The 12,177-nt window shown below is 37.1% G+C and overlaps 1 protein-coding gene across 13 annotated transcripts in view; it reads left to right on the forward strand.

Moving 5' to 3' along the window:
• Positions 1–12,177, forward strand: part of LOC116226304 (poly(rC)-binding protein 3-like) — a 479,048-nt gene that overhangs the window by 19,641 nt on the left and 447,230 nt on the right. The window contains exon 2 of one of the 13 annotated variants that reach the window (XM_090137226.1): positions 7,063–7,169. The exons of the other annotated variants lie outside the window; for them this stretch is intronic. The gene's annotated coding sequence lies outside the window, so the exon portion shown is untranslated. The remainder of the gene's footprint in view (positions 1–7,062; positions 7,170–12,177) is intronic. 13 annotated transcript variants of the gene reach the window in all.

Consider the following 12,177-nt stretch of genomic DNA (forward strand, 5'->3'; position numbering starts at 1 on the left):
CTTTTTTGGGGGAGAGAATGTTCTGAGGGAATGAAGTAATAATGCAAGTGGAGATGGGCAGAGAGAATTGTCACCAAATTATTTTTCTATCAAAATGAATTTCTGATATGAAACTTTAAATTTAGCCCTTGTGTTGTAGCATTGCAATGCAGAAAAATTAGGAGCCAAAACCCCACCTGTATGTCCTTTTGGCCACTTAGAGATTGGAGATTACTTTTTTTTTCTCTGTAGTTTCAACAAAGGGCTAAATGAAGTACCATACTTCGGGACAATAAGGAAAAAACAACAATAAATGTTCTGAGTGTAGTAGAACCACGTGTCCACACGTAGCAGTAGTTCTTAGGATGCATATTCTTCATTAAGCTATTATAGATGGTATTTGTAAAGATGGATATAGAAAAACTAGGATACAGGAGGTTGGAATTGATGTGGTGTTCTTACAGGGAAAGAACACACTGCTTGTTAAACCAGTTAATTTTTTTTTTTATGCCATATACAGTAAAGGTTGGCTGAAGGAAAATGAAGTGTTGGCTGGCAGGTGACTCTAGATCGATCCTGCAGCCACTAGTTTGTAAACACCCTTTCTCATCCAGTACCAGTTTTGAAGGTTCTGATTTTTGATAGGAGTCGGAAGGTTTGAGATATATAGTCCCCTATTAAAACTCCCTCATTTAGTTGCAGAGCAATTCATTGCAGGGTAAAGAGCTGGGCTACTAACTGCAGTGAGCACTAAGAAAATAGTAAAGATCTCATTTTTAATAGATTAGTGGCTGCACAGAAATAGAAAGAAATGCAGGAAACAAAGGATCACTCAAAAATCTATTGCCTGTGATGTTTTATACCTGCGGATGCAAACTGCAACTGTGCTGCAGAGCAGTGCATCCTGATTTCAAGTACTTGTTCTGTAATAAGCAGTGTTATCTATAGTGTCTTTCCTTTCTTGAGTTTAGGAATTGCCTTAATATAATTTCATTGGGATTTCTCTCAAGGAGGGCCTACCTGGGCATACCTGAAGAATATCTTCTGCTGGTCAGGGGTAGTCTGAGTTTTCAACTTGGTACATGAATTGGGGACTAAGAGCACCTCATACAGATGCTTTAAGAAAGTTCCTTCTTCTAAGCTCTTTTTTTTTAAAATTTATTATGACAAAGAATAATCCAGGCCAGTATTTGGTAACAGCTCAGCTGCCACTGAAATTTATTCAATCTGCTATCTGCCTAGATATTCACAGTTTTCACAAAATTCAAGCTTGAGAAATGCACATATGCGTATAGGCAGTGTGTTTTATTTATTTCTCTGATGTGATATGACATGGAAATAGTGTATTTTATGTAGGGATTGAGGTTTCAGTTTCCTTGTTCAAACCCCGTTGTTTTTAAAGTCTTTTGTGGCTTTGATTTTCAATGCAGTACTTTTCACAGCTTTATTGGAGTTTGATTATGATTTGTGATATTCTGCCTTGTCAATTTCTGCCTAGTCTCATCTGTGAACTTGTAATACTGGTTTTTGTTTTTACTGAAATGTCCACCAGTGGGGCAAGGCATGTAATATTACTAAGATACCATCATTCACCATAATTTGGCTTAGCTGATATACGTACTTCAGAGTCTATCCTACTAGCTAACATGCATAAGCACTGAGATTTCTGACTGTGTAGGTAAGTTCAGTGTTGAAATTCTTATTTGTTTCACCATTGTGAGGGCTATAATGTGTCACCACAGGACTCTTGGTGAATGGATATATTTTAAATGGCTCAAAGCGAGTTCAAAAGATGCTGTCTCTGACATGCACTCTTCAAAGCAGGAGTACAATTCTCTGCTGAAAAAGAAAATATCACAAAAAACAACCATGTCTTACCTTTCCCCCTTACTACTCTGAGTTGTGCCAGAGCCATCATTTTTTTTTTAAATATGGACTTATGTTCTGCTGCAGATCTTTAACTTCCTGGACAGTGTGTAAATATTGATTTTGTATCTTGCTGCTTTACTCATTAACTCAGAGGTGATAACAGTTTTGTTAAATAAATGTTTTTAAGGAAATGAAATACTGTACCTTGCTAAATGCTATATGCTTTTTTTCATAAGGTGACCATTTCATGCCAGCTGCTAACTGCAGTCTGTTTGGGGTATTCTGGCATTAGATGTGACATGCTTTGTTTCTTGAGAATGCCAGCCTTAAAAATGACCACAGATGGCTGTTTATGACTAAGCAAAATGTAAACACAGATTTAATCTAGAGTCATCAAAACTTGATGCTGTTCTTAGATACATATATCTACTCTTGATGTGTCTCCAGCAGCAGTTTACTCTTCTGATATCACTGTAGATTAAATGTAAGTATTACTGTTCATGAGAAAGCATGAGTTTTGCAGGAGCCTCTCAGGTTCAAATTTCTATCTTCAGCAGATAAAGAAATTAGGAACAGAGAATGAATTAAAAGCGGTAGAAGGCCCACGCTTTGATCCACTGAAGTGTTTTTTTCAGAACAAGGCCTCAAAGCTGAAATTCATGGAAAATCTGTACTTTGAACCTTAGTCTTCAAGTGTGGGATTTGATTCCCAGAATCCACATTTGTGGCTCAGTGACCAACCGTTATTCCTGTTCTTGTGAACCTGACTTCAGCACTTAAGCCAGTTGGAAAACACTTCTGTAACCAGAATAAGAACAGCCTGAGGCTTGAAAAGATTACAGATGAGGATATTTAGCTGTGTGAAAAATCAGCTGTACTGGTATATATTTCAGCACTTCTCCAAAAGCTCAGTTTTGCAGGTTGCTGAGCACTGCTCTGCTGTCATCAATTCCACCTGAAACCAGTGAACCAAACCTTCAGCTCCATGAATCAGGGAAACTGTACTGCCATGAATACATGCTTGATTACTACTGGAAAAAAAAATCCAATCTGGAAATGGCCCGAATTCACAGGTCTGTGTGTTCTAAGTACACAGTTCTACCCAGTGTTGTTGGTACCAGGGAAAGTTTCTGATCAGATGGGATTTTTTTGGCTAGTAATAAGGAAAAGTAAGTTTGGTTTGGTTTTTTTTTTTTTTTTGAAAAGAAAAAGAAACTTGAAAAAAAAACTTACTTTTCCTTATTTTTCCTATACTTTTTCTCTTTTAAGCATTGTATCTTAATCCTTAGCCCAACAGTTGTTGGGAAGATGTTGAAAACCTTCTCTGACACAGCAGTTCTTCTTTCGCATATGACAGTTGACTGCAGGTCCTGCAGTGTAGCCGGGTAGCAATGCTTCAGTGCCTGAGTAGGTATTCTTTATGTCAGGAATTGCAGTCTTGGAAATGTTCCATAGCAAATCCAGAAACAGATGGTCTTCATTACATTGAGTTTTCCTAAGAAACTGTGGAAAGAAAGTGAGGGACAGTGACGACAGAAATTTACATAACTCGATAGTATTTTCTTTTTCACAAACATGACAATTTGGACCAAAACAGAGAAGAGAGAAAGAAAGGGGAAATGGAAGGACAAACAAATATTCTTGTGTCTGCACTAGTCTTCCTCTTACAGCCTTTAAGAGTTTTGCAAAAGGCTCCAGGCCAAGTAATTTTTTCGCCCTGTGAATCCTAGAAGCTCATCCTAAGGGAACTCCATTAACTACCACTACCTTGCCTGTATGTAGAATGAAGGCTCAAATCTTAATGTGAGAAAGTTTTTCATGCATTAATGAATTTCAGATTTGGAAGACTTAGAGACAACTCTGAGTCACTGCTTTCTTTAATTTGTTCCTTTCATGCTTCTGTTTGAAGCTATGCATCAGAGCATCCACTGCTTCTCTTTCTTTCCTTCCTCTACCAGGCTTTCATGCCTTATGCCTTCCTGTTTCATCCTTGTTGTGAAGAAGGTATTTCATGATCACCTGCAGTGCCTGCATGGCTGATCTACAGGCTTAATTTGGGGCAGCAATTTGACACTGTTTGTCCAGGTGTGTTTTCACACATACAGTGGCGGTAGTTTTTTAGTTTAGGAGTAAATGTCCTATTAGTCAGAATTTCAGTCTTACATCTTCCTCTTGGATTGTGTTTGGACATAAATAGCATTGGATTTTCACAGCTCTTTTATGACCTAATGTACTGCGGTTTCTTTGGTCACTGAAAGTGTCAACTTTACTGTGGGGAACAATGCTTTTCTAGCCATCTCAATGAAGACAAAGATATTGTCTCTCCATAACCAGCTTAGTAATCCTTTAAACATTTCCCAGCCCAGATTCCTACCAAATTTGTAGGAATACAAGACATCTAGTAATCAGAAGTTGCACTAATTGTCATTCCAATCTCTTTTTGAATAATATTACAGTAGTATAAATACTGAAGTTAGGAGTCTACGTTTGTTTGCATTATTTCTGGCAATTAATCTTCCAAGAAGCCAAGAGATTCATATGTGAGAAGTGCTGATGGCTTACATGACTTCATTGTAATGCTTTCTTTTTAATTGCACAACTTGTGTAGATATAAACAGAAATAATTGCAGCTGGAGATTCTAGCCACTATTTATTCATTTTTCAGCTTTTCAGTTGTCTTTTATGGCAAAAACAGTTAGGGAGAAAATAGCCTCTGCATGTATCATTTGAGCTAACTTTTTATTCTTGAAAGTAGGAGCTGTATAAAAATGTTTTGAATAATGACCTTTGGGGCATAGCAGTACTACACAAATCTTACTGTCAATAGAGCTAGTGGCAAGAAAAACAATTGAGGGAACACATTAGCACTCCAAAGCTCTGTTTCACAACAGAATAGTTACTGAGCTGACAAACACCAGACAAGGTTTGCCTTGCTGCAGTAGAAATGACTGCAGCTTCTTGTTCTCATTTTAAAAACAATATTTACAATTAAATGTCTAACCCAAATCCATATAATAAAGTAGACTTAGTGGTAGATGTTGGTTCAAGCATTCTCAGCATGTGTGCACCCCTGCTGTCTTTCCAGTCTTTGTACTAGTCAGCATCCATTTCCTATAATGTATCGGTACTCAGCATCTGAGGGAATTAGTAGAGATAAAATGTAAAATGGTGCTTTACTCCCTTTTTAGATAGTTTAGGACATGGGGCTATAGCCTTTCCTACCCTAACTTTTTTGCTTCTGACAGGTAAAAACAGAGTTCCTAGAGCTATTTACACAAAACATGTGCCATGACCTGTCAAGCAGGCAGTTCTGTAAGATTGTTAATATTGTTTAATTTTGAATCTTGAAACACAGAGTAAGTTGTTTACATTCATTGAGATGATTCTGCAGAAATACTTGTAGGAATCTGTGCTGAATGTCACCCAAGTGAGAAATATAGATCTTTGAATGCTTGCTGAAAGCGACCAAAAGAGATGCATAAAAGACGTGGGCTTTTAAAGGCACTAAATTACTACAAACTGAGCCTTCACATAAATACATTTGAGATTTTCAGTCTTGCCATATTGATAAACCTACCCGAACTGATGCACCTAAGCTCTGAAGTAACCACTGCATTGAAATATTCTGTTGTGACCCAATATATATTACAGTAAGGCTTGTTCTAGCATCAGTGAGATACCCAACTTAGGATGGGAAACATCTTCAGCCAAACATTATATATTATATATTATATATTATATTCACTGTTCGTTTCCCTTACGCCTGTCTTGAACAGCTTAAGAACATCTGTTAGTCAGTTTAGAGAGATAGGAGATTCCAGGGGGCCCCTCATTTATTAAATGGATTGAGTTTCCCTGTTTTAAGAGGACAGTAGCCTCCAGGTAAATAAACCATTTTACATTGTACTGTAAAGACTCAAGTAACATTTCTGTGGGAACATAAATAATAATTGCTATGTGTTTAGCAATGGTTTTCATCTGTGATCTTACAGACCTCCGGGCATCTGTAGACTACTCCTAAGGGATCAGTGAAAGATAATTAATTATAGCAAACCACTGGTAGAAGTTTGTTATCTAGGGATCCATGCATTCAGCAGAAAATTATTGGGCAATATATATGGAAAAGCACTGAAAAATGCAGGGAGCTGCTGCATCTGGGACAAATTATGTTAGCAGTTGAAGAAACATGCTAAATTGTGATGCACACAAAGGTATTCCTTAAATATCTCAAAATGGGAAGGTATTCAGCTGACACATCTAATGATTTTACCCATTTTGTCCTGGGAGCTCCATTTCCTTTTTGATTACACTTTCACAGGACTGTGTTTCTCTTAAAATCATTTGTCCTAAAATAGGTCTATTTCTGAATCAATTTTTCCAGTCTCATATTTCTGAGAGAGAAATGGGATATTTTTTAAGTGAGATGTCACTATATGACTGTCTTTAGCATCTGATCATCCCTCAGGTAGAGTGAAATCTTTGAAGTAGTTCATTCTTCGGGTTCTTTCTGTTCATACTGGTGGCAATGAATACATTGTCATGGATTAATACAGACTTAGCAGCAAGCCACGTAAAGAGATAGAAACAGAAGACTGTAGCTTGTAAAAGCAACGGGCACATTCAAACAGATGTTGCAAGAGGATTTGTTCTGAGGGCATACTGTCAGAGAGGGGATCATTGATTTACTTAGATTTACTGCCCAGCAGCAGCCTGAAAGTTTTTCCCTTTTTCCTACTTGGATAATTACTCTGCCTGAGGTTCTTATAACTAGAGGGAGAGCTGAGAAGGGCAATTTACAGTAGAAACTTTTATATATAAAAAACTGTGTAGCAATGCAAGCAGTGTTTTTGATGCAAGAGTGATGCAATTAATTTTTTTTTTTGGTTGGCTGTGTGAATCAGAAGAGAAGTTTTCAGTTTCACACAAAAGGGGTTTGTTCAGAAATTGGAAACATACTCAGAAAATAAAACGCTGACCCCCAACGTTTAGTTTAACCTGAAGTGAAAATTGTGCTTATGCAGCATTTTGGTTTTTAAGCTTTGTGGTAGAAGTACAGATAGATCTACAAATAAAACACAACAGAAATACAGCTGATTTTACTCAAAAATGAGTGTTAGAACAATCAATTTTCAGCTGCTTAGCTTTCACGCACACACAAATGAACAAGGCCTAATGGTCTGTGTGGTAAGTTCAGGCTGTATATTGTTTTAATAGGCCCATGTGCCCAGCCCCTGCATGCCTGGAGTTTGTGGACAGCAAGCGGTAGATGTGAAAATCTTTTTTTTCAATCAGGAACATGAGATGAACAGCTTTCTTAAGAGGTCAGTTGGATCATAACTGGGAAATGGGAAAAGTTGAATATTTTGGACTGAATGATACTTAGAGTACATTTTGTTAGGAACTGTTTAGCCGCACAGAAATAAATGGAGGCCTTCAAATTGATACCTTGATTACTAGCATGTGGATATGCTGTTTGAGTTATGGAAAAAGACCAGATAGTCTTGGCTATGGAATATTCTGGGGGGTATGGTAATGTGATAATAACCAGATACCAAGGAGTAGTGGTCCTTTTTTTTCCTAAAACCTTATTCATTGTGTGAGCAAAAGCATCCAGAGGAAGATCAGACTCATTGTTTGGAATGGCTCCTCCTCAAGTTGTTCATCTCTTCCTTTAAATGTTGATCAGCTACTCTGACTGCCTCAATGAAATCACTTCTGGATGTAAAACTGCAGTATGTGTGAGCAACGTGACTAAATGTAGGTGAGGAGGATGATGCGAAAGCATGGAATTTTCTTAAAATAGGCAGTGCTAGAGTCATCTGTCATTCCAGCAGTGACTTTTTCTCCTCCTTTCCTTTTGCCACACAAGTAGTTAGTAGGCTTGAATTTTGAGCAGGCTGTTAACAGATGACTTGTACTTGTGTTCAAGTTGCGGAGTTTCGATATGTATGATTGCTTATTCAAAGGAGCTCAAGAGTTAAAATATACCCTCATGCATCATGGGCTAAGATAAGGATCATTGGTGAGTTTTTATGTAAAGCCGGGCACAAAAGCATGGGGCAGGACTGGAGTCTCACCTGTTCTGAAGATGTACTCTATAGATCAGTTTTGCAAAAACAGATGTAGGAAAACCACTGGGAGATGATCCTTCCCACAAGAGTAGAGTGTTAGCAACCCATTGGATTTTTGTGGAAAATATTTCTGTAAGCTATTAAATCAAAGGGCTGTTCTTGGCCACTTTCCCTTAGTTCTTAGAGACCTCTTGTCAAATATCAGTATGTAATGATGGACCAAAAAGAGAAATAAAGCCTAACTTCAGGTGGCTCATACGTTCTCCATCCTTATATATACAGATTGCAAGATGTGATCTCTTTGCAGTCGTCATCTCTGGTTCCCCTAGAAAGTTTCTGAAATCTTTCTACTTGTGAGATGGTGCTTTAGTTCTCTGTAAACGTACAAAATATTTGGATATCTGTGTTGTTACAGTTCAGAGCTGACAGGAAAAAAAAAGAATACAATCTGTCTTTGCTGTGTGATCATTATATAGGCAAAGACTTCCTCATTCATGTTCAAGATTAAATCAGAGCTGTTGGGCTGCAGTAATCACAAGCTTTCAGGTGGCATCAGGAGCACATTAACATTTTGAATGATGAAGACTGCCTCAAACTACCTGTTCTTGCGCAGATCCAGCTCTTCTTCACTAAGTCCTGTTTATGGATTTAACCATATACAATATAAGCTAATTTGGGATCTTATGAAGTAACATTTCTGTTCTTAGTTCTGCGTTTACATTGTAGTATTTTCTCTCCAAGGAAGAACAAGCACAATCTTTTAAAACTGTCTTCAGAAAATTATTACTCAGTTGTCAATAATCAGTCAAATTCATGTGTCTTGTTTGATGCTTTCACTCTAGGTTTTATGTTAGTGTATTGGAACCCTGAAAAATTCTACCTGGTAACAAAAAAAAAAAGCATATAAGAATAAAAATCGCATCTAGGCTTGTATACTTTCTAAATACTTTCAATTATTCTTTCATGGTATTTTGAGAAAAGTTATTCAGTAATAGTAAGTGCTTTTGCACCATGAGATAACGAGGTCATGCAACTTTAAAGATTTGAAAATTATTTGGAAGGGATAAGGACTAAAACTTTCAAATTCTTCCAAAGCTAGTTTAGGTCCTAAAGCTGAGAATGGCTGAGCATACATCTAGTTAATTGTCTGGAATTGGAAGTGACTTGCAGAAGATGTAGATGGTTATTCACACTTATCTTTTGTTTAAATCAGAGCATTAATCTTTCACAAATTCAATCTTGTGTAATCAAAAAGCTCATGTTTATGATACAGTAGTGTGTCCAGTCCTGAACTCTGATCTGAGTAGGATCAATAACCACGTATCCTGTTGATTGTTTCTACTAGAACAAAGGTGATTATGGGAATAATATTTTTTTGCTGAAAACATTTTGGAATGATTCATTGACTTGAATTTTTTTTATCGTAGTCTCTTTTTTGACATCTTGGGAAGAATCTAAGTTGAATGTATGCGAATTTACGTTGTTACTTTCCTACCCAAACTAAGCCTTCTGCAACTTTGCATCATAGACATTCTCTTCCATTCCCTGCACTAGTTACTGCTTTTAATTTTTTTTTTTTTGCAATAACGTCTTTCTCTTTAATACCTGATTAGGTGGTATTTTGTTCTGAACTGAATCTACCTTCTGTTCACAGGAGAAACGTTTGTTCTTTGTGTTCTTACATTATGTCAATTTTTTAGGAAGTATAACAGTTGTAGTCTCTATTAGGACATCAGACTATGAATAATTCATGCTGGCATGCTTTATTTCGGTGTGCATTTGGCTCAGTAGCACATTTTAGTGATAGTGATGCTGAGGCTGTAAATTTCACTAGTAGTTCAAGAAAAGCTGTTAGATATGGCTTTTAGAATTCTTACTCATTCAGTGTTATTCAACTTCTGGTCAAGTACCTCATCTGAGATTTCACAACCTGTTTCCTTGCAGCATTAGTCTTGTTCTATCAGGTACCATTTCAATGACTCCCAAGAAGTTTTGCAGTGTATGTCAGATTACCATAGCAAGAAATCAGGTTTAATTAAGTATGGTATTTGAAATTAAGTGCAAAGATCTAGAGTGTCTTTATTGTAAAAGATTTTTGGACTTACGTATGCTATAAGGCTTTTATTGTGTTCCTGGGTGTGGACCCATTTACTTAAAGTAGACTCTTGGTTAAGAATTTGCTTTTGCAGCAGTGCAAAGTTACAATTTATTTGAGTACTGTGAAGTGATATTTTAGGCTGAGTGATTTATCCCAGAAAACAATATTTTAGGTGAACCAGAGGCTGGTACAGTGTAATGATAAATGAGCTGATTCACTAACGTCATTCATGTGGCTAACTATTAATACTTCTATGTTGGTCTACATTGACTCCATTGGCAGCCAGAGAGAGTTGCACTTGTGTGGATTTTTGGTTTCACTTTCTCTTTTTGTCTGGTGAGAAAGACTGAATACTGTGTGTAAGAGCTAAGAGTTATACCAGGAGGTTGATGTCCTCTTTGTCAGAAATATGAAGTTTAACTGTTAAGTAGCTGTTTGAATGTCTGACCCAAGTTTTGTCATACTCAATTTTTCCTGCCTACTGTGCTCAAGTTGTTCATAATACTCTGTGTTTCAAACAAAACAGAAAGCTTGTCCTTTTTTACAGGAAAGAACATCTCTCAGAATCTGTTAGGTAGAGTTGTTGGATATAGGAATTTCAATTCTATGCTTTTTCTGAAACCTTAGAAATTCAGTGAAATTAATGATTGAATTTTAGTCTTTTTAATTTTTCATTGTTTGACTCTTGCTGGCCATTTCTTCTTACATGTGGGGAATTTCATCTGCCATCTTAGGGAGATCTTAATTCATCAGTGATGCTTTTGAAACTCAGGAGCATTACAGTGTACTGTAGTTAATAATGACACCTTTCAATTTTGTGGATTTAATACCTTTATTGTAACCACTAGTAACTTAATTTGTCAGGTGTGTAGCAAGACATGAAATCCATCTGCCTTTTCATTTGTCCAGAAATTAATATTGCCAGCTGGGTGGATTAGGGGGATGCTGCAGTTCTTGATGTCATGTGTAAGATCCATGCATGAATCTGTCTTGAAGATTGGAATGGTGTCTTGGAAGTCAGAGGGAGACAACCTTGACTTTGTTTGCTCTTTCTCTAAATAACTAGTATATTTAACTAACGCATATTTTTATTTTCTTTGTATTTCCAATTGCTAGTATGTGGAATTACAGGTTGGGTACAGAACATTAACCTGACCTTGAATTATTACATTTGGATAATTAAGGCAATAAGTAGTTTTGTGGCATTCACCATCTTACAAGGTGTAGGGAGAAAGCACTGCATCTACAGCAGAGCCCTTAGATTTTCCTAGTGAAGGCAATATGTACGTCACAGATCACTCTGTATTCCTGCTATCTCTCTGTGAGCAGAGGCTGTGCTGCTGGCTCCTCTCCCCTTGCCACGTTTCCTTTGCCCCTCCAGCTGCCCACCTGTGGCTCCTGCTCCCATACTCAAAGCAGGTGATTTACTACTCTTCTTCAGGGTCCTGTGCCAGCTTGGCTGCCTGGAGACCCATGTCTAATATGTCATTTCTGTTCCTGTAATGGCTCTTTTTTGTGCAATATTTTTTCCTCCTCCAGCAATCAAATCCCAAATGATGATCTATATGAACCTGATATTGACTAACCAGTGTGGAATAAGAAATAAATTCTGTAGAACCGATGTAACAGTTAGCAGGTAATGATTTAGTTGTTGATTGAATGCTTCAGAAAGTAACTTTGTATTGGCAGTAAAGTGCCATGAAGTGGGTAAATATTTTCAATATATAACGTGTTATGTTTGAAGTCAGCCAAATTGGCAAAAAGTGGGACATCTTCATGGCACCACAATGATTATTTCACTTCTTACTGTGACAGATAGGAAAGAAAAATTTTGAGGAGGTAAGATTAACCAGGAATCTCACTGCAGCATTGCACTGAAGTACAGCTGTGAAGAAAAATGTTGCAAATGCTGTGTTAATTGGCATTATCTTTGAGGTAGCATTCATGAAGTTTATAATTAATTTGGATGAGTTTTTACTGTTGCAGTTGAATTTTAACTTTACATCATTTTAGCATGCTCTTTTTTCTTTGACCTAAATCAGTCTAATTTTTTGTCTTCATTAAAATCACAGAACAAAACCGCTGTTGTATTCTAGGCTTTGCTCAAGCAGATCAAGGAGCTTTGCATTGCTAAACAAGCTGTGTACTTAGTCATAAACA

Source organism: Phasianus colchicus, chromosome 3, assembly GCF_987193195.1.
Source record: "Phasianus colchicus chromosome 3, bPhaCol1.hap1.1, whole genome shotgun sequence".
NCBI lineage: Eukaryota > Metazoa > Chordata > Aves > Galliformes > Phasianidae > Phasianus > Phasianus colchicus.